At 38.0% G+C, this 24,938-nt stretch overlaps 1 protein-coding gene across 2 annotated transcripts in view; it reads left to right on the top strand.

Moving 5' to 3' along the window:
• The first annotated feature begins 526 nt into the window (after nt 1–526).
• The window catches only part of GHR (growth hormone receptor), a 150,731-nt gene continuing 126,319 nt past the window's right edge, over nt 527–24,938 (top strand). The window contains exon 1 of one of the 2 annotated variants that reach the window (XM_038125367.1): nt 527–694. The gene's annotated coding sequence lies outside the window, so the exon portion shown is untranslated. Of the gene's footprint in view, nt 695–9,464; nt 11,329–24,938 lie in introns of those variants that run through there. The other variant, XM_038125369.1, reaches the window with a different exon arrangement.

Consider the following 24,938-nt stretch of genomic DNA (forward strand, 5'->3'; position numbering starts at 1 on the left):
CACAGGTATAATAGGATTGGACTTCGATCAAAGAATGAGCCTTCCTTTGTCAGAACAAGTGCTTAATATACGTGTAAACCATTTCCTTCAAAATTACTTTTCCAATCAGTTAGCCAGCATTTAAGGTCCATCAGAAGAGTTTAGCTTCTGAAAAAGACACATTTTATTACAGAGCAACAAAGCACCAAAGACAACACCTCTGCTTGCGAGAGTTAAAATCCTGATGTCACTCAGAGAGTATTCAAGCACTGATTGCAAAGATGCTGAGGTTCATAAATCCTGTGAGAGAAATAATTTATTTTTCTAAGTCCTCATAACAAAATAGAAGCCAGCAAAGAAAGGGCCTCTTAGATGAAATAATTGCTTCATGTCACACTGTGTAAGCAATCCCTGCTCCAAGGCCATGCAGGGGACATGTTGACATAGGCAGATGCAGATAGGGCATATGTCTCTCTCTCCTGCTCTGGCCAGGCAGGTGCAAACCAGCTTTGGCCAGGAACCCTTGAACTCATGTAAACACACCACAAACCCATACTTTACCCCTTTGAACACTTTTATTTTAGGCCCAGCAGCACTGCAGCGCTGCTGTGCAGGCCCTGAAGGGCAGCCGGCTCCCCGCCGCCAGGCCGGAGTGGGCGCGGGACGGACATGCGGGACACAGGCCGGCGGCCTGGCACGGCACTGCCCAGCCCAGGTAGGAGCATGGGGATTTCTACAGGGCCTCAGGTGACCAAACCTCCACCTAATCCAGGTGCTCATCACTGGAGGTTGGGAAGCATAGGAAAGCATGGGAAATCTGAAACCAGCATCTCTAAAGTAATGGACCAGTCAGGAAAGTTCTGCCTTGTCTCCAGGGCTTGTCCTGTGAGACAGGAGTGCTCTGTTCCTGCAGTTTATCCAGATAAACCACCGTGTCCAGTCTGAGCTGCTGGTTTGGCTCAGGTTAGTACTCAGGTCGTGATCGCCTGTATCTGTCTCTCTCTATTCTGACATGCTCTTTTTCCTTCTCATCTGCACTGAGCACGATGAGAAAAGAAAATGTGGTTGGGGAGGAAGTTTTAACAAATTTGCAAGACACAAAGGTTCTCTGCAGATCAAAATATACTTTCAGTTTTCAGAGCAAAAACAAGAAGATGAAATACCAAGCCTTTAAACTCCTTTTTCCTCCTGACAATTCTGTGACATGCCTTGAAATTTGAAATATAGTTTTTACCATTTCTTTTTTCCTTTTGTTTCACAGAATGTTTTCTTTTGGAAGATTAATTTCAGTTTTATGTTTCTGCATAAGAGTTTATTGTAGGATCAGGAGCAAAAAAATTAAAATATAAATGTGATGTGTAGTATAACTTCACTATAATTGAACACATACCATTTGAAATAACATTTTTCTGCTGGGTAGACAGCACAAGCAATCTGTTAGATATCTCATAATTGCATTCCATTTTACACTGAGACAACAGTGGTTAAATAGATGGTATGATAATGTTGCACTTGAGGAAATAAATTTATCAACTTAGCTGCTAATCACATAATCTTCTGGAGATCCTGTCAGTGTTAGTTCCAAGACTTAACTAATCTTGAACTAATGCAAAAATCCACTGGGTATCTCATGGCCTGTGGTAAGGTCCACAGTGGGGCTTCACAGACATGGCACACTTGCCATGAGGTAAATCCTGTTCTTCCAGGAATGGTTGGTGTTGAAACATGAGATATGTTTGGGAATGCTATGATTTTCTTGGCTCTGTGTAAAACCCCTGATTCCTCTGTTGCATATCCAGACATTTTTAAACATTGGCAGAATTTTTAGACTTCACCTGAAGTATACAGAAAATGTAGTTTCCCTGCACACTGAAAGCTGGAGTACCTGGGCTTCATCAAGGTCTTGCAATGTGTCTGTTCAATCTAATATCTCAAGTGTGTTTTTAAAGTCTTTTCAGACCTAAAGTTTCCCATCTTGACAATAGATTTCTTTGACACTTAGATTTTGACTTACATAATCTGTTAGTGTTTCTTCCCATGTAAGACAGAAATTTCGAAGTGTAGAATGGGAGAATGGAGGCTTTACTTAGGTAGAATTAGAAAAGATTTTTGGATTTCTTACAAAATACAACAAAGTACGAACATTTAATTTTGAACCAACACCAAATGTTTCAAAATCTGTATCCACAAATGTAATAATTTTGTTTTCTCTCCTCTGTACTAAGTCCTTTTTATAAAATATCCCAGGGTGGTTTTCTTCTTTTTAAGAAATGAAAATCAGTTCATAAGCATACATCAATTCAAATTAAAAAAAAAAAAGAAACCTCAGTTTAGGCATGTTAAAATTATGTATTTATTTGATCTGAAGCAATTTCAAAATTTCTTTCATTTCTTTATTTATTTTCTTTCTTTTTCTAATCAAAACTGTTTATTGAAATAATCTGATTTTAATTAATATTTCAAACATACATTTGATTAATTTACTGTTAAAACATTAAAATTATTTATCTATAGTTACAAACAACTGGTGCTCGGCAGTAATTGAAATTGGTTTTGGTGGCATGTAGTTTCAGTTGCTTTACCACAGTATTGTTTATTTTTACAAGAGTCAAAAAGTCTGAAATATTTGGGATTCCTCATTCATTCCTGAAGAGTTACATTCTACCAGAGCTCTAATTGTAGCTCTATTTATGGTTTCTCCCAATATAATATCAAATATTTTTGTAAGACATTTGTTTTAAAAACAAAAGTGAACTCCTTGAGAGATTTTATGCATTACACAAGTGTACTAAAAATTATGGAGGAACACTGTCATGGTTTTATAATCACAAAATCCTTTGAAAACTCCATAATCTCTACTCCAGTTATTTCTCACTTCAGCAGTGTATGTTCACGTTATTTATATTCTTTTCTATGGTGAGACTAAACTGGTGAAAACAAATCTGTGCAGCTTCTGTAGACCCAGCACTGCATCTGTACATCTCCTAATGGAATTCCTGAAAACCCTGCATTTCCCTAGGCTCTAGGAACACGGCCTGAAAATTTTGTCACAAATCTTAGCAAATGGAATATGCTTTGAGTATGCCAGAATCTTAACAACTCAGCTAAAAATCCTTAAATTACCACATAGCTCTCTTAGCTGAGGTTTGTAAAGGGTACTGAGTATTCACCCAGAGCTTACTAACTACTTGAACAAGGTAGTTGTATCACATTATGATATTCAGGTTACTTTGTAAATCAATAATCAGGTATTTGGTGGCTAGAATAAGAGCTTGAACACCTATGTTAATTTGGTTATTGCTTCATAACAGACATATTAAGTTAAATTTTCCAGAGCAAAAATAATTTGCATCAAAATTGTAAATCCCAGTTTATTTTAACTACAAGCCAACAGAATATAAGACTATTAGAAATACACCTGTGGTATTCAGCAAGCTTATCTGGCATTTTTCACTAAGTGGTGACATTATTTTATCTCATAACTAACATAGCTAATGCTTTGGATACCCTTGTATGGGCTTCTTCAGTCATGTTAGCAAGTTGGAAAAACTGATATTCAGTAAGTCCTTGGTTCTGACTGCTTTGAGGTGCTTGGGCTCAGAAAAATCAGACATCCAAACTGTAAGGTCCATCATTAGTGACCACCTGCATCCAATGTAGCAGAGAAACATTGCAGACATAAAACCTCGGGGCAGAAAGCAGTCCCAGCCCCACACATCTTGTGTAATACACAGAGGAATGGGTGCACAGTGAGTAGTGATTGATCCAAAGTCGCATAACCAGCTACTGCAAAAATCAGGAGTTTCCTATTTGCCATATTAAATTTCTTTTGCTCAATATCATCCGCTATTTTTTGTTATTAAAAGTCATTACTTCTGAAACAGGAGTATCAGTCAAATGGAAAAGCCATAACTTCTCTTAAGTGCTTTGTTAAGCTCTTTAATTCTATCTTATTTCTCAAATATTAAAAATTAGGTATAATTTTAAAATGAATGTATGCAATGAAAGGAGACTAGACAAATGGGCAGCAGAAAATTTAGCAAAGAACAAACTCTTCAGTCTAAACTAAAATTGAACATTTGCTTTCATTTTGGAATAGGAAGATAGTAGAGAAACATTATGTGTCAGCTTTCAGTGAGGAAGAAATAGTGACTGATTATGAAGCCATTTTTCTGCCTAAATCTCATCTGTGGTATTTCAGCCTCTGACGCCATTTTCTTCTCTCTTTCTCTCTCTATGCAATGCCAGAACAAATTCATGCTGTTGATTTTTTCAGCACTGTGTAGCTATTGGCACCTATGGAGTTCTATCTTCTGCTAATATAAACTAGCCATTTATTGCATTGCTAAGAACAAAATGACTGAGAAAATACCCTGATGAGGTGGACCCCAAGGATCTCAAACTCTCTGACTCTATTTGCAATGAATCAGGAGCTAAGAAGAAATCCAGGAACAATGTAATAGCAGAATCAGAGAAAAGAATGGAACAGACTGAAGAGAGAAATAGATGTCCATGTCATTTCTGGACAAGAACATTTCTAACTGCTGGCAGTGATCAGGAAAGCAATGCAACTGTGGCAGGATGTCACAAAGAAAGCATCAATTAAAGGGGCTTAATTAATTGCAGGGTTCATTTTTAGGTTCATTTTTAGGCTAGACAAAGGTACACAGAGGTACCTACAGTGCCTTTTTGGTTAGCTTTGCATAAAAATAACATGTATTAGTCAACATTTAATTTAAATATGTTACCATTTCCTAATTTTAGAGGAAATAATATTTTAATTTTGCCTGAATATTAATGAAATAATGTTCTACTAACCCATGCCTAATCTTCAAAATGTGGATTTTCTTGCTTACTTTATCTAATTCAAAAGTGTCTCCATCTGCAACTGAAGCTTTCACTCAGAGCTATGGGTTAGTTAATTTGTATTTGTGCTGTCATCGGGTAAAATGTTACCTGTTCTCATAATAAGCAACATTTGTCATACTCCAGATGACCTCCCCTTCTTCCCAAGACTATGAATATGCAAAATTTAATCTTTTAGTTTCAGAAAATTGGGGAAATTTACTCCAGTGTGGCTGCAGAGCTGAGAAGGGTCACACACACACACACACAAAATATCTAAAAGAATCAAGAATTATTTTTCTCTGTGTCCAATCATGGTGCAAAATAACATGAATATTTCAAGCAATATGCACAGTAAAAGAAAATAATGCCTTAACTAACTTAAAATAACTTTGAAAGTTTCCTTGAACTTATTCTAACATATAAAAATATGAATATGCCTGTTATAGAAACACAAACATTAATTTTTAAAGTTTTTGAAAATAGCAAGTATACAATCTGAAGATCTTTGTGTTGTGTGAGAGTATAAAACAGCTCCAAAACATGTCCAGACAATACCTTAAGTACTTCAAAAACCATAATCTATGTCAGGGCTTCATAGCAGTGATGGATTGTTCTGCTTAACTCTTCATGAAGCCTCTGCCTCCTTGGGCAGCTGAATTTTTTCACCCAAACCTGGCATCTTCATTTCTTCACTGACAATCAAAAGAGTGGCTGTGAACTGGGGGTGTCTGCTGGCATGAATGCCTTAGGCATGCCTGCTTAGGCAGGAACCTAAGCCCTAAGCTGTACTCTGACCTATTGCTAGCATTTGTTTCTAGCGAGTACTATCATGGTGCTAACCACAGTTTGACTTTTAAATTTTATCTACTGAGAAATTTCCAGCCAGGAAGAAAGCAATACCTTTTGCTTACTCTCACTGGCAGCAGTAATTGTCCTTTGGGCAGTTCAGCTCTCCTGCCGCTCCTGTGAAGAGTCTGGCCTTTACATGCATTGCACAGTACTGAGCATGGCACACATGACGAGAGAAGGTAAACACACGCATCTCCAAAAGAATCATCAAGTCACCACACCACACCTTAGAGAAAATTCTATCTTTAAACATTGTATGCAAATCATCTTAGCTTATAAATACTTGAGTGTGAAAAAAACCCCCTACTTTGCTGATGTCTATAGCATTTTTTACACCAAATATTTACTGCACAAAGCCATGCTATGCACAGTTTAGGTTATGCAGACAAGACAGTGATAGGAGCCCTCATCTGCGTCTCTGTGGCTCGTTTTATTGGTTGTGGTCATTTAAGCTCCTAGACAAGAAGATTTTTCTGCAATATTCTCAGAAGACAGAAAGGGAGATGACAATGTGTGCATTCTAATTTATTCATAAAATCCTAGTGGTACCCTTGATTAGCAGTACACAAAATCTTTTGTCCTGCTGTCAACCTGAAAATTTCCTGTTTCAAATACTGCGTAAAAATATTAATTTGTCAGAATTTGAGTATTTTGCCATGTAGCAGGTGTAATGTCAAAGGATTGAACAAATGAGAGTTTAAATAACAGACTGTAGCAATCATCTCTATGAGCTGCAAGAACCCTTTTGGATTCTTCTTTTAATTGGTGCTGCAATTGTTCCAGTGCCTTGAGAATTGCTATGACAATAATTATGGCTGCAATTGAATAGAGAGCAATAATGGAGAAATACTCATGCCTTGGTTGGTTGTGCACTTCTTTTATTACATAATACAAGTACTACTCAAGCGAACTCTTGCAAGAAAGAATGTGCTCATATGTCAAAAATCCCAGTCATCTCAAGGGTGCAGTTTGGTGCCACTTATATGCCAGTATGTTGACTCTGAAGTTGTCTCAAAATGATTTCTGGAAAAGAAACACAAGTCCTTTCTGTTACACATGCTAGGGAAAAATAAAAAACCAATGAATATTTTTTGTCATACAACATGATCATTAATGTTATTTTAATAATTATAACAGCAATATAATTGGCATACATAGGCTAACTTTTCTTCTGAGCCTTGGAAAATGGGGAAATAGGTTCAAATGTAGTCTTTGAAACTGAAGTACTTTAAAAAAAATCTTAGCTATCTTAAAAGTCCCTCTTCTGGTTACACCAGGAACTAATATTTTGTGTGGTTATAGGCATATTGTGACTGAATATTCATATACAAGCTCATCTGGACATTCTAAGACCAGAATTTGGCCTCATCATAAGGATTGCAAAATTTGGGCAGTATTTGAGGTTTAGGTATAAATGGGCAGTAGTGGTTCATAGTATGAAACTAACTTATATAGAGATATGTTAAGAACTATTCATTTGAATAGACTTTATTTGAAAAGCCTTGTCAGTTGAATCTTGCAAGAGATAGAGAGATTATGCAGATTGTGTTGAAAGAGGAGGTTAGAGAGAGCAAAGAAAGGCCTGGACAGGCAGTCTCTGAGTCCTGGCAAGGCTAACACTATTCTAGGTCATAAATCTGTAAATAGGCTTGCACATGTTGTGAATGTGTGCATACAGAACATTTTCCAAGGAACCTTTCAGTGGTCAATCACTGTCCATTTTAGGATCTAGCTGTTCAGAATAAAAACCTACTTTGTCCCCCGTCTCAGTGCAATATACTCCCACTGATGCAGTACAGTCATGTAGACAAGATGAACTGATTTTAGTACATCAACTTTACATCTGAATGGACTAGGGATAGTCTGATAGGCTTGGACTATGTATTCTTTGGCTTTTGTGATGCTATTACTTTTCTCTAGCTGGTTGCATCCAATTCTATGCAATTTTTAAATCTCAGAGGACAAGTCCTTTTGTCACAAGTCCTTTTAGCTATTATCACTAATAGTTCTCTGGATGCTTTTTCTGTCTTTGAATTAAGATTCCTTTAACGCCCTCAAATAATCATTAGTGTAAGCAGAACGGTAAAGTTAATCAAACATAAATATCTCCAGTGCTGTGAAGTGTGTATTCCAGCGGGAAAGTGGTTTTTAAGGGAAGAGCAACATACAAAATAATGCTTTACATGGAGTTGTACCTATAAATTATATCAAGATGTTTCTATAAAAACTAAAATAACATTAATTGTTCAATATATTAATATTGGACATTATATATATTACACGGTGTTTGTTGATTATATAGAAATATAATTAAAAATTAACTGAAATGGCTATATGATGTAAAGGTACATTAATTAGGTGGTTAGTGTTAACTGTGTAGAATTTTAGATAAGAGATTATATGTAAGGGTGTAGCTCTTTTGTGTATGTAATACTGGTTACTTACGCTGAATGGTAAAAGTTAAGAAACAGCAGAAATGCCAAAATTAAGTCTGTTTAACCTTTATGTCATCCAGTGTATTATAGTGATACAGAATGTGGTTTGGCAAAACACAAGTACTATCATTCAGCTAAAAAAGTCACTTAGATGCCCAAAGGAAGCCACTTGGACCTCTTCCTTAGGCCCCCAGAGAAGGTGCTTCTGTGTTGCAAATGCAAAGTGCTGAATAGTAACACAATGACATAATATTTGTTTTGGTTCCTCTCAGTCATAGTGTGACTATATCTTGATTATTGTAGGTAAGTTGTACATTATGTCAACACTTCAAATAGTTATTTTCTTTTATGCTTGTTACCACAGGATCAGAGCACCCTACAAACACAAATGAGATAGCCACCTCAGCTCCCAGATATGTTTTTTTTGTACACTCCATAAATATACAACCCAGAATTTAGAGAAGCAACCTCTAAAGTGTTTCATTACCTGTGCTCTCCACTGGAGATGCCTGGAACTTGTCTGATGGCCACCAGTCACTCATGGCATCTGCTGGCTTCAGCTGGACTGACTTGTCAGCATCTATGAAATGCAGACTGTGGCAGTCTTGGGCTGGGGACCCAGAAAGGAGGCAGCATATCATTAGCGGTCCAGTGTGGTTGTTTACCTAGTATAAAATGAAAATCCACAAATCTGCAGTCTGGAATCAATGTGCACCACAGTCTGTACAAATCCTCACTTTAGTGAGTTTATAGCTATCTGTTTAAATTGCTACTGTTAACCTCATCCCTTGAAAAAATGCATGCAGTTCTTTCCTTTATATATACACAAGTTCCATGGGAAAACAGTAGTGCAATTCCTTCCAAGGGACAGGGTGTGCCAGTCAAGTTGAATTGTTTACTTATGTACCCTACAATGTCAGTATGTCACTCTTCTCATGTAAAACACCAAAAGATATTCAGAAAACTTAAGGGAGCTGCTGCTGTGATTAATGTCTATATCCTTATTATACAAGCATAGCTCAACAAACTTACTTTATTTAAGGTTTTTTCCTGCATTAAACTAATGTAAAGAAGCAAAATATTTTCATTTTCATTGGAGGAATCATGGCAGGATCTAGGTTGCGGTACTTTCTACTTCCATTAAAAAAATGCATGTGTTTATAAAAGATTATAAATGCTTGATGAGAAAGAAAACATTTTTACACAGAACAGGACTGTCAGAATTTTGTTTCATATCCTCTTTTATTTGAAGATTCATTAATTAATCCTTTTAATTTTTCACCTTTGATAATGGTAGTATTTTAAGGGGTTTTTTCCCTGGTTTTTGCTTTTATTTTTACAGAAGTAATTTTTCAAAATTAATACTCTGTCTACTCTCATGGTTTGGTCTGTCTAGTATCCTGAAAACTTCTAGAATCTGTATTTCTTACAACAGTCAAATATCAGTTATCTGGATTGCAGATTATTTATGCAAGTTATGGAAAGACTGTTAAGGTTTGGCACAAGCACAGTTCCACTGTTTCTCACACCACTTTACCTCTGGGATCAGTGTTGCCAATCTTCTGCAGCAAAACACACAGAAAAAACTCACCTGGCAGATGCAACCTGGTTTCCATCCGGCAAGCCCATCCAGGTCAGGTGCCTCCTGATCTCCTTATGAAGACTAGTGCTGCTGGGGAATACAAATAGCCCCCACTCCACAGATGTCTGTGCCCAGAAGCTCTTTGTGTTTGATACAAACCCATGTGAACACCTGGACCTGGCTGACCTCTAGCATGGTGTTGAGCTCAGCAATAGGCCAGAGGCTGGGAGAGCAGTGTTGATCCCAAGGGACAGGGCTGGCCCCTAAAGAAAACATTATCTACCACATGTTTTTTCCTGGGAATATGCAGTCTATGCTCCTTTTTATTGTACCCAAGTCTCTGCACTTTCTGGCTTCTAGGAGGAAGTGCTGCCTGAATGCAGCACCAAGGCACATGCTAGGCTTTACATTTGCACCGTGCCGTGCTATGCTAGAGGCAGAAAGCACATCCAAAGCACCAAGGATAGCATAGACCATGGTAGTTTCTTTGAGCAAGGCAGATGAGGTCCAGACTTGTTGTTAAACTACAGCTAAAAAAGAGTATTTGTTGCCTACTGGAGATACTGGTGGTACTTTGAACCACATTCTCTCTGAGCTATACATCCCTCATGCAGTACACTCCTGCAGACCTTTCTCTTTGGTCTGTAAATTATAGAGGTTCTGGCCACATATTCTGAATTTATCTAATTTACATGCTAAGAATCACCATTCAAAAGTGATTAGATTCCTCCACAGACTGCTATAGAGAATTTAGACTCCTGAATTTAGGTGTTGGGTATCAAGCAATCAAAGTAATTGAAAGTAGATGATGTATGCATTTAGCAGAATGGGGTTCAAATCACACTATTACCTCATATTCTATTGTCCAGAAAAATCACTTCAGAAATACTTATCTAAAATTTACTAGGAAAAAAATGCAGTGTGAAAAGGAAATTTCAGCTCACTGTTCTCCTCACTGGAGATGTTCTTCAGTTCAAAGTAAATGAAAGTAGAAATACTTTATACTGAAGTACTCAGTGTGGGTAGGGACTTGTTTGAAAGAAGAGTGCCCTCTTGGCACCTGTTAGGAAAGAGGGAAAGTGAACAACTAACATCATTTACATGCAAGATGTGCAATAACTTAGAATACTTCTATTAGAGAAAAAATATTATGAAGTTGAACTGATTGAAGGACTGCAAGCCATGTCTGGAAACCTCCAGAAATGAAATCTTTGACAAATATTCCTATAGACAAATGCTGCTCTGACAGTGGCTGCAGCCAGAAATAGGAAGGTGAAAGATCTTGAGACAAGTAAAAATCATGGCCAATACTGTCCATTTTTGAAGGGTAAATTTATATTTCATGCATGAGCGAAGCACTGAAGTAGTCTCCCAGAAGGCCCAAAAGAGCTCACAGGCTGAAAACCAACAGCAGCTGGGAAAGTTCTCTGGCAATGATGACAGATGTGGGTAGGGAGGCAGCAGGAGTGGTGGTAGAGTTGAAGAGTGGCAGCACAAATAACAAAAGCTCCCTTTTACCCGGCAATGCATGCCCTGGAGTTCCACATACTGCAGAGACTGACTATTTTAGCTACTTCTTAGCTTGGATTAGGATGTTAGTCTATCTTTGGACTGCTGCAATGGACATGTGAGAAGGTTAGTAACACCAACATAACTAATTTTGTAGATTAATTTTTTTATCTCTGACTAGTTTATTGTTTTATTGTGTTTCTTTATCCCCTTATTAAAGTTATGTTTGTCCAAATTACTTTGACTGGTACAGGTACTCCTTACTCTTGTGTGTCTTATTTCTCAAGTTTCTGAGACAGAATCTTAAAGCACAGATTTTTAAGCTTTCAGAAGGAACTGACAGAGTTTTATTGGCTTCTTGTAAGTGTTGATGAGCACAGCCAGTTTATGATTCATACTGCCTAGCCAGCCATAAGCTTCCAGCTCATCTTTATCTTCCATGACAAGACCTGGGGTTGAGTTCAACACCGTCTATGCTTGCTGAATTATTTCTTTATGCTTTTAGAAACTCTTACTGCACAGATTTTACACTTCTCAGGGAAGATCTGTGCAGTTGCAGCATGTAGTGTCAGTCTGGGCTGTATTTGTCATTGTAATACTTTCCTCTGCATTTGTAACTGCTTTCCTGGCTGTGTGGGTTTGTGGCTGTATTCAAACCCACTGAAATCAGTATAAAGGTTTTATGACTGGTGGGATGCGAATCTTATGTTTCAGGCTGGAAACCAGTTAGTCAAATATACATGCAAATCAAAAAGGTGTTTTGAAGTACCTGCATAATCCCAAACTAAGATGAATTTATCTGACAGGAAGACAGCTGGCTTTCTAATGAAAGGGTTAAGTAATCCTTCTGCAATACTCCTTCGTGGCTAGGTATGGTGATGCTTTGTATTGCACCTATGGGAGTTTCCCTGGCTCACCTAATCACCATTTACATTACATTGAACCTCTACTATGGATGTGGTTAAAGGAAAACAGTCCACATTTGAATATCCAACCAAACAGAAATAGTAATATATGGATGAAGTTCTGAAATAAAGAAACAATATAGGGGCAGTAATATTGTTGGTCAGCTATTGTTGTTAATAGCAAGTGTAGTGAACATGTTCAACCTGATTTAAAGAGTGCACATGACGATCCTAAAGGACAGCATCAGGAACAACTGTGCATCTCTTCATTTCAGATTAAGTCCCTGCTATTAACATTGTTGTTACAAGGTGTTGCTTACCCATTTGCCCTCAACAATATTGACAGAGGCTATGAAAATTCCCCAGGATAAAACTTGCTTTAGCTCAGGTTAGGTAAGGGAGTATTTGCCTTACAGCACATTTATCTTGTTGAAATTATTAGATTTGTCTGTGTATGCTCTTATAGCATCTAAAGTATCATCAGAAACATCACAAAAAGGGGAGATAAGTCACTGAATGTGGACATTTGTAAGTGCATTTCAAATCTCACATGTGTGATTTTTCATTGCCTTCTTTTGTACTGACTTCTAGGTTCTGTAACATAGATCTAGATTTGTATGTGAGACTAACCAAAAAAGCTCACTGCCTGTTATCCCTAAGGGAAGAGAAGCTTCTGTTCTTGGAGTGCTCTGCTTTTCTTGTGGGGAAGAAGCTTATTGTAAAATTGAAATTAGGAATACCAAGAAAAAGATGGATATAGAGATTCCAGGGAATAATGAGGCTGTATGAATGTGGGAGACTTCGAGGTTATGGGAACCATGAAAAAAAAAAAAGGGAAACCTAGATGTTATGGTCTTCAAATGTGGATGGATAAGAGCACCAAGAAAAGAAATGAACAGTGACAATTGATAATTAAGTTGCAGGCTAGCCAGACCATGCTTATTCTGAATAAGAAACAGGAAATAAAAATAAGAGGGATTTTTTGTTTGTTTTTCTTACATTAGCAAGACAGCAAGGCTGATATTCCCACCACCCTTCCTCTAAAAAAAAACCCCAAAAACATATAAAACTGGACCTCTTGAAATTTGTTTGAATAATCAGTTCCAAAAAGAATCTCTCTAGCAAATGGTTGCAAGCCAATTTCTTACCATACTCCTTTTACACAGCATTTGAAGGTCATTCATCAGAAAGTTATAAGATTATTAGTGTATTAATCCAGTAGTTGATTTGTGAAAATTAATTTCACTGACTTGCAAGACTAGACACTCAAAACTATAGAAGCTTTAATTCACAGGTTCATCCTAATATTTTTCCCTGCAGTTGACATATGTATGACATCTGAGCTTTATCTGGAAAGAACTTCTAACTTCTCTGGAGTATGTTTTGGAGTTGGGGATGTTTTTGTTTTGTTTTTATTTGCCATTTTAATTTTCTGTCAAAAGCTGTTTGTATTCATGTCTTAAAATAAGATAAACATTCTCTATATTATTTTAACCAATTTTAAAGACATGTCATGTACATGCCATCCAACAAAATCCCTAATGCAACAGCCTCCATTACACAGCCAGTCAAGTGCTTTCTTTCTCATACAACTTTCTGTCCTTCCAGGTGAGAACTTACAGGTTTATTTACTGAATTTATTAAATTACAGATATTTGTATTTTCTGCTCTGAACTTTACTGTTCACTTGAGAGTGAACACTTCCCATATCTAGCATGGGCACCTGTAAAAGAGAAGTGTTGCTGTGCTGCTATATTTTTTATGAACAGCATTTAATATAGAAAATGCCTAGAATGTCAGACAACTCTCCAAAAAAAAACCCAGTTTGCCCAATCTTGATCTTATTATCAGCAATAAATCAGGTTTTCCATCTTTTTCTAGTCAGGAAAGCTTACTGTGATACAGTAATGAAATTGATGCTATTGCTACCTTGCAAATTACTGCAGTCCTAGATTTCAATAGTGTTCAAAACTGCACCATGTTGTCCCTGTGCAAATCCTCACGCTGGAGCCCAGAAATGTCTGCCTTGCTTCTGCTCTTAAAATCTACCTCTAAATGGAACAAGTGGCTAAGTGGTTTAATCTTGAAAATTACTGCTGTAGCCAAAATTGGTTTATGGCCTAGTTTCAGATTACAGTGTGGCTCTATTTGAATGCAAATATTATAAATGTTCAGTGATCAGTTTTCAAGGTGTGCTAGAGGTTGCCTGTGACTTTAACCTACAGTCCTCAGCTGCTTCTTTAGGGTCATCTTGTCTTTACCAATCTTGTCTGTGTATTTATTTCTGCATTTCCAGTTAGTCATTGACTTACAATGATAGTGCAGTGGGAGTAGCTGTCTCTCACTGCCAAGTGCATATTCTTTGCCTGAAGCCCAACCAATCGTAAGAGGAAACAACCCAACAAAATCCCAATTATTCTTTTTGGTCATTTCTCAAACGATGGACTGATTGTCTTTCTAACTTCTTTTTGGAATCAGATGTATCTTCTTGGTCTTTTACCAATAAATGCAAGGGAAATTAAATCTTTCTTCTGAGTACAGAATATGTCAGCTGCCTTTTGAAAGCAAGTATGAGAAGGTAGAAACATTATCCAACACCTTCAGTAATATTTTGGACTGCAAAACATTTATGCCCAGTTCCCTGAATCAAACTACTTCCTCTGCAGCTTTCAGTAAGAAATTCAGAATGGGTTCTAACTCACGTTTAGATTTTCTAGTTCCTGCAGCTATTAAGGGTCTCTCTGCAGGCAGGAGGGATAGTCAAATGTGTACAGGGATGAAACTTTTTAAATCTCACCCTCTGGAGACCTCACTTCCCATCTACAAGCAGGGAGAAGGGACTTCGCTGCATCGGAAATGTATTCCTCATGAGGATAAGTGCACTGAAGAATGTCAGGCATTTGCACTTTGACACTACAGCTGTGTCAGTGCCGGACACAGACCACGTTACGGAGGCTTCGCAACAAAAATGTCAGAAAACTTACTGTGTCGGGGTGACTGTGTGATAGGGAATAGATTTTGTCTTGGCCCATGCTTCTGAAATTTCCTTAGGCATTAGTGATGGCTGAGGGGCTGCAAGCTGTGAGCACAGTAATTACTTCCTTCAGATGGTGAAGAACTGAGAGCCGATTTGTGTGCAGAAATGAGCATTGCTCTGAAAGCCAGATGAAATCAAGCAGAATCCAAAAACTGGAAAACGAATTATGGTACCAACTGATCACAGGCAGTAATGAGGGTTTCAGTAAGCTGAGAAAGCAGGAATTACTATAGTGCATACAACTCTTCAATACAAAGACAAGTACATTTCATGTAAAGGCCTGACTCTGAGGAATCTGGAAGGAAGGTAGTCTTTGAAGATTGCCTAAGAAATAAGTGCTCAAAGTTCACAGGCTGACTTAATCAAAGCAAGCCACCCATTAAGACCTCCTTCACATCCCAACTGCTTTGTATCTCAAGGCATATCTGTGCACACAGAAAAGAAGGCTTTTTCTCTATGATTTTGTGATGAGGAATTTTATAACAAAACTACCATCAGAAAGCCATTTATGCCTAATTTTTATGCTAGCATTGGATTTCGGTGGTGGGTTCTGTGGTTTGTTTGGTTTGGCCGTCTTCTAGCTGAGAACAGGATGTGTGTTATGGACCATCATGCTCATTTCCACTACCCATTCTTCACTTCCTGAATCTTGACTAGTCTGATCAGGGAGGAAGAAAAGCTCTCTTGCACTGGCAGAACAATGGCGCTCTGCATAGAGCATCCTACAGTGAAATCTTCTGTTCTCCTAGATCTCAGATACTGATGTCCAGAGCAAAATTCTATTACTGGTGGTGTGAGCCATAAGTGCCCCAACCCTTGGGAATGGAGGAAGAGTGAACTGAATCACTCAGCCTAGAAGAGTCAAATCCAAAGATGATATTTGCCAAGGTTTAACAGCCAACATAAACACTTGCACCTTCTGAGGCCTTTTCCTTTTCCAGAGGAAATCACTGCATTAACCATTCTCTCACTGTTAGTGGCAGAGATGCTACAGGATCATAATTTCTGGTAGGGAAAAAAAAAAGGATCAACAAATGACTAGCTGAAGCCCAAGGCCTTTATTTAAATGCCCTTTAGGTGCCTTGGTCACAAGACAGAGTCTGGCTAGTCCCAGACTCGGCCCAGACTACAATCACAGGTCATGTCACAAACCCTGGTGACCTGGGAGCCCTGCTGGTATTTATCGTCCCAGCAAACAGTACACTTGCCAGCCCAACAAATTAAGTAGCTCTGGGGTGGAGTTGCAACACAGTAGGCTCATTAACTTATTGTGAAATAAGCAGAATGTTATGGAATAGCACAGAAGATCAGTGGAGGATACACAGGACCAACATCCCCTTGGTTCCTGCAGGCAGGATTACCAGGTAAAGGCATACCTTTAGTAAGTTTTGCCGCTTCCAACACTTAAAGGTACATATCTGTTCTAATTGCCTTGTTTAACTAGTTTTGAGTCCCTGATTTGCTTGAGTCCTAGCTTTAGGGGCAATTTTTGATCCTTATGAAACAGTGAGGAAGAAAATGAGTATTGTGATGGTCACAACAGCAATTTTTCCTGCTCTTCCAAGCTGCATTTCACATTCAATAAAAGTTTCATGGATTCTGCTTTTGGAAAAGAGGGGAACCTCATCCATCTCAAGGATGACAGTTTGATTTAGAAAACGAATGAAACCCCAACTATAACAGTCAGCTGAAGTCAGCTGTTCTGCTGCCTATAAATGGCCAGGACACCGATGAATAAATAGCTAGAGTGCACAAATAATGGAAACATTACTCTTAATAGATCAAGGCATTAGAAAATGTGTTGTTAGACTATATTATGGGAACTTGGAAGATTTTTTTTTTAATTATAAGGAAATATAAGAGGAATTGTTGGGGAGAAAAATGGTTCAATATTTTAAAAGGAAGTTAAAAAGCAGTGAGAGTCATACCAGCAAAGGAAATTTCCAAATCTCACATCCTCAGGAATTTCCATTGTATCTCGAGAGAAGGCAAGAAGAGGTAGTAACCACGGACTGAGCTGGCAGTCCTCCTCTCCTTCTGAGGGAGAAAGAACAAAAGGTTGAGATAGAGAAGAAAAAGGAGAGCTTAAGTATTAAAAATGGTAAGAAAGCCAATGATCAAATTTGTACTTTGGAGTATAGTGATACAACACAAGATAAAGTGGCACATGACAGAATGCTGCAAAGAGTCTAGGAAACATGAAGGAAAAGTGATCTCTCTCTTACTACTGAGGGGCAAGCTGATCCTTCTCTCCATTTTGAGACAAGAGGAGGTATCCAGGCCATTGTAGCAGGAGAAAGGACTAAGAAATACAGTGCACCTACTCTACTGCTTGGTAAAAACCAAGTCATTCTCATCTGTTGTAATCAGTGTAATTAGGTAAAAAATTAGCAAGTGAGTACACTTCAGGCTTATTCTGCTAGCACTGAATTTTGTCTGTTTGCCAATAGACCTGTTTTTCCAGTTCTATTGGCTTGATATGCTTTGAAAGAGGCCATTTCAGTCTGTGACCCAGGACACCACAGATGCTTATTGTTCCTATTTTAACAAAACCACAAGGTCTAGGAATAAAATGGCAAAAGAAAATAAGCAGCAAAACTGTAACTAATAGCATTTATTAGCTCATTCTGGTATTAATCAAAATACAGTTAACACCTATATTGCTTTTTTTGTCTCATTTAATGACAAATTTTCTCATTGGACTGAAATTTTGCTTTTGTAACAATTATCATGGTAACAATCATGGTCTTCATTTTGCTGGGAAAAAAAGTGTGATGATTACCACCCAATGGGGACAGATGGGGATTAGACTGCTATATAAAATGTTGTGTATATTTTAAATTTAGTTCTTTTTTTGAAAAATTAATTTAAAAATTGACTTGAAGTCTTGATAGATATTATGCAAATAAGACTGGCACAAAAGTTTTGTTTGCTTTCCCTCTAGTCCCATAGCCCTGTGATTTCAGAGCTCACCACAGCTCTCAGCCCTGCAAATGCAAGCGCATTATCAAATGCAAGCGCATTCTTGGAGTTGGTTCTCTCAGACCAGACCCTGTAGGGTGTGGAAAGGGAGCTCAAATGTTGGCAAGCAAGGACCCATCTAATAATTTATCTCATGAAGTAGATGTCTCAGTGCTCAGTGTAATAATACCTCTGTGTAGTGGCTGTTCTGCCTGGATTCAGGTGCTGCATTTGTTGCTGCAGCTGCTGTGGATAACAAAGCCCTCATGAGTATGTGAAGGGACTGGCCCTGTGGTGTGGCCCTTATTTGAACTCAGCATATAAGGAACACCCAAGATTTCAAACTGCGGAGTTCAGAACAGTAACCATCTTCTAGCATTAAGGATTTACAGATTTTATTTTAATGACATAAAAGAACAAGTCAATTCAGAATAGCATTAAACTTTTGTTTGTAACAAATATCTTCCCTATCTCCTTTCCTCCAGCATACTTATTCAGATGGATATTTCAATCAGGTAGATCCAAAAACTTTCAAGACAAGAGTGGGGAAGGGAAGATAGTTTCCCCCACCATGGGGGGAAAGGAGTTAACTGATTTGCTATAACAGAAAAGCCTTTGAGTTCAAGGTACTGCAATCATGGATGCTGAGGCAAATAACAGCATCAGTTAAGAGATAACAGGGTCTTCCTTCAGAAAATATTTGAAATTTATAGTTCAGTTACAAAAGTGTTCTGGGAATGATCATAAGGAGCCTCAGCCTCTGAAAACATTAACCTCTACTGAAGCAGAGCTGTGCAGCTGAAAGCAGGGAAGGAAAGAGGTGGGATCTGAAAAGGCTGGCAAAGATTTGGAAAGAATATTAATATACATTAATATTAATGTCTTTCTCTTACATAGAAGAGACTCCAGAAAGTCTTGATGTGTGAAGCAGCATCTGAAAGGAGCAATTGAGACAATGAGCATTGCTGCTTTAGTAATTTTTATTCCCACTCTATTCCTGAACTGCGATCTCCAACAGCTGTGCCTGGATGGGGGGAGGGGAGGTTGTGGCTGGAGATCACTAGCTGGGAGGAAAACTCCCAGGAGTTTACACAAAGCACCCTTTAAAAGCTGAGTGCATTGACTCAGAGAGAGTTTTTGGTTGGGTTACACAGACAGAAAACTGGTGGATGTTTGGAAAGAGTATGACAAAAACCCCCTTGTTTTCATGCTATTAGGTTTTAAGTTATGGAAATTAACTAGAGACAGCTCAAGTAGGCAGATGATCATGTCTACATCTGTACTTCTAAGAGAAACAGAAGCTGCCACTGATGGGCAATGCCCACACTTACATAGCTTTTGGCCATGGTTTCCTCTGGGCCCCCATCCAGCACTTTTATAGTATAATTATTATTTCTGTAGCTAAAGTTGTGTGAAGGCTCAGGTTTCAGTCTGCCAGACCAGTGTTTTCATAGTGTGAAACTGCACGAATGTGCTGCAAACCCCTTATGTGTGCCATGTTGCATACCCAGGGATTCAGACACTGCTAGGACAGAGCTGGGACAGTCTAAGAGCAAGGAGCCAGCTCCAGTGGTTTAGTCATCTCTGTACTTTCTACTGGAAACAGTTCCCAGCCAGTGCTATTCCCCTGGCATTATTCAGGACTTGCTGACTCAGGTCAAAACTATGCCAAAGAGTGTGTTACGTGATGGGGATGATACACAGCCCAGTGAGAAATCTCATTGCCAGGTCCTGTTTTATTTTTTTTTTATAATATTGAAATGACTTTCACAATAGAGAGAAGATGGGATTTAGTAGAAAAGGAGTACAAGGGATGACTGGACAGAGCTTTGCCAGCAATGCTTAGGGATCAAGGTAGATAGGTACATGTACTGCTCCTGGCAATGCCTCTACTCCTCAGGGTGGCCAGGCTTCTCATCTTTCCCTGTAGCAGTGGCCTCTTTTTGACAGCAATCACCAGCTCCACCAGCACCGTAGTGACAGTGGCTTGCTCGAAAGAAGGGACCATGGGCAGAAAGATGGATCAGACAAGGGACTTTGTACAGAGATAAGGCATATTAATGACAAAACAGAAAATTCATGGAACAGTGTGTTTCACCTACTAAAACGTGATCTGGACCTTGTAGTCTCTGAGAAACCTCAGCAGAACCCAAGGTAGGGCTGGATTGCTGGGAGCTTCCCAGAAGCTGAGCACTTTGCTCACACTAGGCTCAGCAACAGGACCATGCCAGGACTGATGTGGATTTCAAATTTTGTGACTCCAGAGAAGCCAGATCTAATATATGGCAGTACCTGTATTTCACTGCTCGAACCAAAGTCACAGGCTTAGGACCTTGGGCAGCAGAACTAAGGTGACTACGGATCTTCAAGCGGGCAGCTTTTGAATTATGTCCTATAGAAGCTCAGTTCAGAGGAAATTTCAAAATGTTCAGGTTTTGGTCCAAATTAAACCAAAGCAAACAAAAAAGGAGGAAAAAATGTTTGCATTAAACTGGAAATTCTTCTTCTAGGGCAAGTCATCAGGAGGATTATTAGGCAAATGAAGTACAAAGCACCAGGTGAATCTCCATTCCTATTAGAACTGACTGTTGACTTTATCAGTCTCTGACCTGAGAGGTGACTAAAGCAGCTTTCTAAAATCAAAGTCAAAACAAAAAGGCAATAATGTAACTACCAATATCCCGAGGGAAAAAATTGGGAAGGAAGTGAGTAATTTCAGGTGAAGGGCAATTTTGACCCATAAAGAAAAGGATTTTTGCTGGCCATGAATGTATTTAGGCATGAAATGCAATGAATACTAATAACCACAAGAAAAGCTGAGTTTTGATGCTCCTACCTCAAGATTCATTGCTTAAAATGGGCTCTGATAAAGTTTGAGATGTTTAGATGACACAAGAACTGGAAATTGTGGATCCCTGTATATAAACTGCAGAGGACATGTTGAAGAATATCCTTCTTCCTTCTCTGCCCATGTGAGTAAGAAGTTTGGAGTCAATGGTGTGCACCTGTATCTCACAACTCCCAGTTGTCAGGATGTATGTAAGCTCTTTATGTAATACTGTGTGTTGCAGATGCCTCTGTTTCACTTTTCAGCAGTTATTCAAAACTTCCCACACTGTCCTAGTTTTTCTGTCTCTAAGCTTCATTAAATTCTTCAGGTGTGAGAACAAAATAATGAGGAAGTCCCAACATATAAGTAGATATACAGTCATGACAATATTTTATTGAGACCACTGAAATATGTACATACCAAAGACACTAGTCTTACTATTGCGATCCTCGCCTCCCTGACCTATTCAATTATTCCCAACTATTTCTCCACTGTATAAAAATGGATGGGGCTTCATGGTTCCAGTCCTGTAGGCTGCCACTTCTTGTGCAGGGTGACATAAACAGTATCTGTGCTGCACAAGTAACAGAAGATATACTTTATAATGAAATGTGTCTCCAGAATTACAAACTTCCCTCACATTTCCCCATCCTTGGGTAAGTTAATGATTTGTTTCATACATTAAATTAAATTTCTAGTATGCAACAGAAATACTCCAGTGCCTCTCTTATGGAGAAGCTTTGACCAGGCATGGATTGATCTGAGAGTGAGGTCAGAGGCAAACAGACCTTCAACCCTGAGTCCACAGCGTGGCTGCTTGCCTCCTCATCATGTCAGGCCAATGTCTGCACTAGGAGTTACAGCCAAAAATTACTAATTCAAAATTATAGAAGTGGAAGATTGAATTTATAAAAATGGGAAACAGCAGTTTTGTGACAGTTTCTCACTAGAGCACAACTTCTGGGGTTGAAGTCACTAGTGTTCCTGTTAAACAGCAAGTAGCACAACTCTCAACATAACAGGGACCTCCTCTTGGCTGTGTCAACTATTTTATGGGATTATTTCTGCATAGGCTATTTCTAGCTGTAGCCTGTGTCAGAGGTTTGGGCTGGCTGGATATCCAAGTATCTGTTTACAAGTGTCAGGATGGATGGAATGTTATCAAGTACAGTCAAAGGCAACTGGAAAGGACACACACTGTTGGTCTTCCACTTCAGGGCTAGAATTGTGATTAAAAACAACAAAACAACATTAGGTAAATGTTACTGCCATTTTTTGAAGCCACTTGGATATTGCAACTGCAAATGACTTCAAGGCTGCTATCTAAACTCCACTAGACTCAAGTAAAAAATGAAAAATAAAAAGTACAGTGTCACTTAAAATTTTGATAAAAGACTTCTTTTCCCTGTTTGTCTATTTGGTCTTTCTGATAGTAACATAAGAATACTGTAAAAATCTTTGAAGAAAAAGAACAGGGGAAAATCTACATGCTTGGATTTAATTTTATACATCATGTATAAAATTCTGTATGACTGTTTGTACATGAAAAGTTTGGATACATAAATCCATTTTGAACCAATTTAATAAAAAAAAGTCTGAATTGGGGAGGAATATGACAAGCCAAGTTGAAATAATGAGGAGATACAAGAATTCAACAAGAGGAGTACTGATACCTAAAACATGACCACAAAAAAGACCTACTGGTAAATAGAGTTATGAGTAAGATAACTACATAGTAGGGCAATCTAACATTAAAGGACATAGCCCTCCACTGTTGCTGAACTCCAGACAAATGAGAAAGCTGGACTCATCAAAAGCTTGTGCATGATGGTGAAAGAAGAGGAGAACTCAGCTGCAGCTGTCAGTAAACTAAACCACAGAACAGAGAATGAAAGGAGAATATGTAGTGAAAGCCTTTTTCATGAACTAATGACAAATCATTTAACACCCAATGCACAGAAGCAGAACCACAAGAGAGCTTAACTATCCAAAGAATGGGTAGGAAAGGAAACATCAGGACAGAGATCAATTAACAAGCTCTATACTGAAAAGCATTGTTCGCCACTTCTATTTCTGTGTTAAAAACAGAGAGAGGAGAGGCTCTTCTGGATGTGCTTCTGTACCAGTGAAAAGTACCAGTGAAAAGTAGCTGTTTAAGAAAAGAAGGATGAAAGGTGACTCAGAGACAGTGACTGAAATTATAGAATATATATTCTCAGGGAAGAAAAAGAGAAAAAGGAAACAATCATGGACTTGAAGTAGACAACTTTCACCAATTCAAGTCAGTAAAAAAGCCATAGAAAAAAGTAATTAAGTTGTAGCAGAAAACATAAGCTATACTTATCAGAAGGGAAATGCATTGAGAGATTAGTTTAGGTAAGCCAAGAACTTTTACCTGATCTCAAACTCACAAAGTTCCATCTGAAAAGTGGAAATCAGACCAAATTCTTAAACATACAAAAATAACAGTATGATCCAACCAGAAGACTAAGGCATAAACCAAACACAGAGCTAGAAGACATTTCAAAAGGAAACAAGCATTAAAAATAACAAAGAAAAAATAAAATTATGATTGCTTTTCCTGATTATTTGTGAGACTGGAGGCAAGACAATGACACAACACATGATCCCAAGAAGATTGAAATATTCAAAACATTTTTTGCATGTGACAAAAAAAGCTGCAAACACCTCACTAGCATAACTAACATTCATGAAAAGAAGCTAAGTATTCAATTTAAAACAGGGTCAGGAGACCTTCATGGAATGTTTTTAAGTCAGCCAGACCAGACAGACTTTGGCCTGGGATATCTTAAGAATGAGGTGAATTCTTCAGATTAGCAATTACTTGAGAATCTCTCATAAATGGCTAAAAGATATAAGTCTGGGGAAGGACAAAAAATAACAGCTGCCTTATATAAAAGAGGGGAGAAAGCAAATGAAGAGGAGGATGGAAATATTAAACTAATCAATCTAACTTCAACTCAGAAAAAAAACCAACCCAGAAACAAATCCAAAGCATACCTAGAATTTATTATTAAGTAAACTCTTTGCAAATGCTTTAAATGAAAAGTAATAGCATTACATCTAATTTGGTAATGTATATATTTTTAGACCCATTTTCTTTATTTTGATACTCTCATATCACAAAATTACTGGACCTTTCTTTGTTCTGACTTTATTCAACCTTTTTTACAACCTTTTTTTCAACCTTTTTTTAACAGTCTGGATTACAGCTTTAATAAGTTTGCAGATGAGACAAAGTTGAAAAGAAGTGCAAACATGAATGTATTGAAAGACACAATTCAAATTCAGAATTATCTTGAGAAATTGCAGTGGTGGAATGAAAATGGTTTAAATTCTACATGATGTACTGCACTTAGATGGAGATAATAAAATTCAATGCTCTGATATATAAATAGCAGTATAGCCTTCAAGCCTTTCTCTTCTGAGCACTATTAGAACGTCATGTATAGAACTTGGTCCCTTTGGGGCATTATACTTCAGAAGAGACATGAAACAACTGGAGAAAGCCCAAAACCGCACATGATTAGAAGCAAAGAGAATGTGATCCATGATGAAAGATTTTAAAAATAGAGACCCTTTGGCCTAGGACAAAGGAAAACTCTAGAGTACATGGCAATTATTTTCAAACACAGAAGAGAATAATCTGATCACCACTTTCAATGTGGATAGAAGAATTCTTGAATTTAAATTTTAGTAAAATAATAAGAGGTAGGCATTATGGAAAGCATTCTAGTAATAAATGTGCGAATATCTGACACAGGTAGCTTCAGTAAGTAATGGAGGTCTTTTGCATTGAGATCTTCAGAAAGCTAGTCAAGAAAATACCAAGCATTAGGAAACAAAAATAAACTCTACTTTGGGATACATGAATGAACTACACTATGAGTAGCTAACTCATAGCTTTCAGCCGTATTTGGCTTCTCAGTAATTCAAGTGTGGCAACCATGTCAAAATATGACACGTCAAACATGTCAAGCCC

This window comes from Motacilla alba, chromosome Z (genome assembly GCF_015832195.1).
Source record: "Motacilla alba alba isolate MOTALB_02 chromosome Z, Motacilla_alba_V1.0_pri, whole genome shotgun sequence".
In the NCBI taxonomy this organism is placed as follows: Eukaryota; Metazoa; Chordata; class Aves; order Passeriformes; family Motacillidae; genus Motacilla; species Motacilla alba.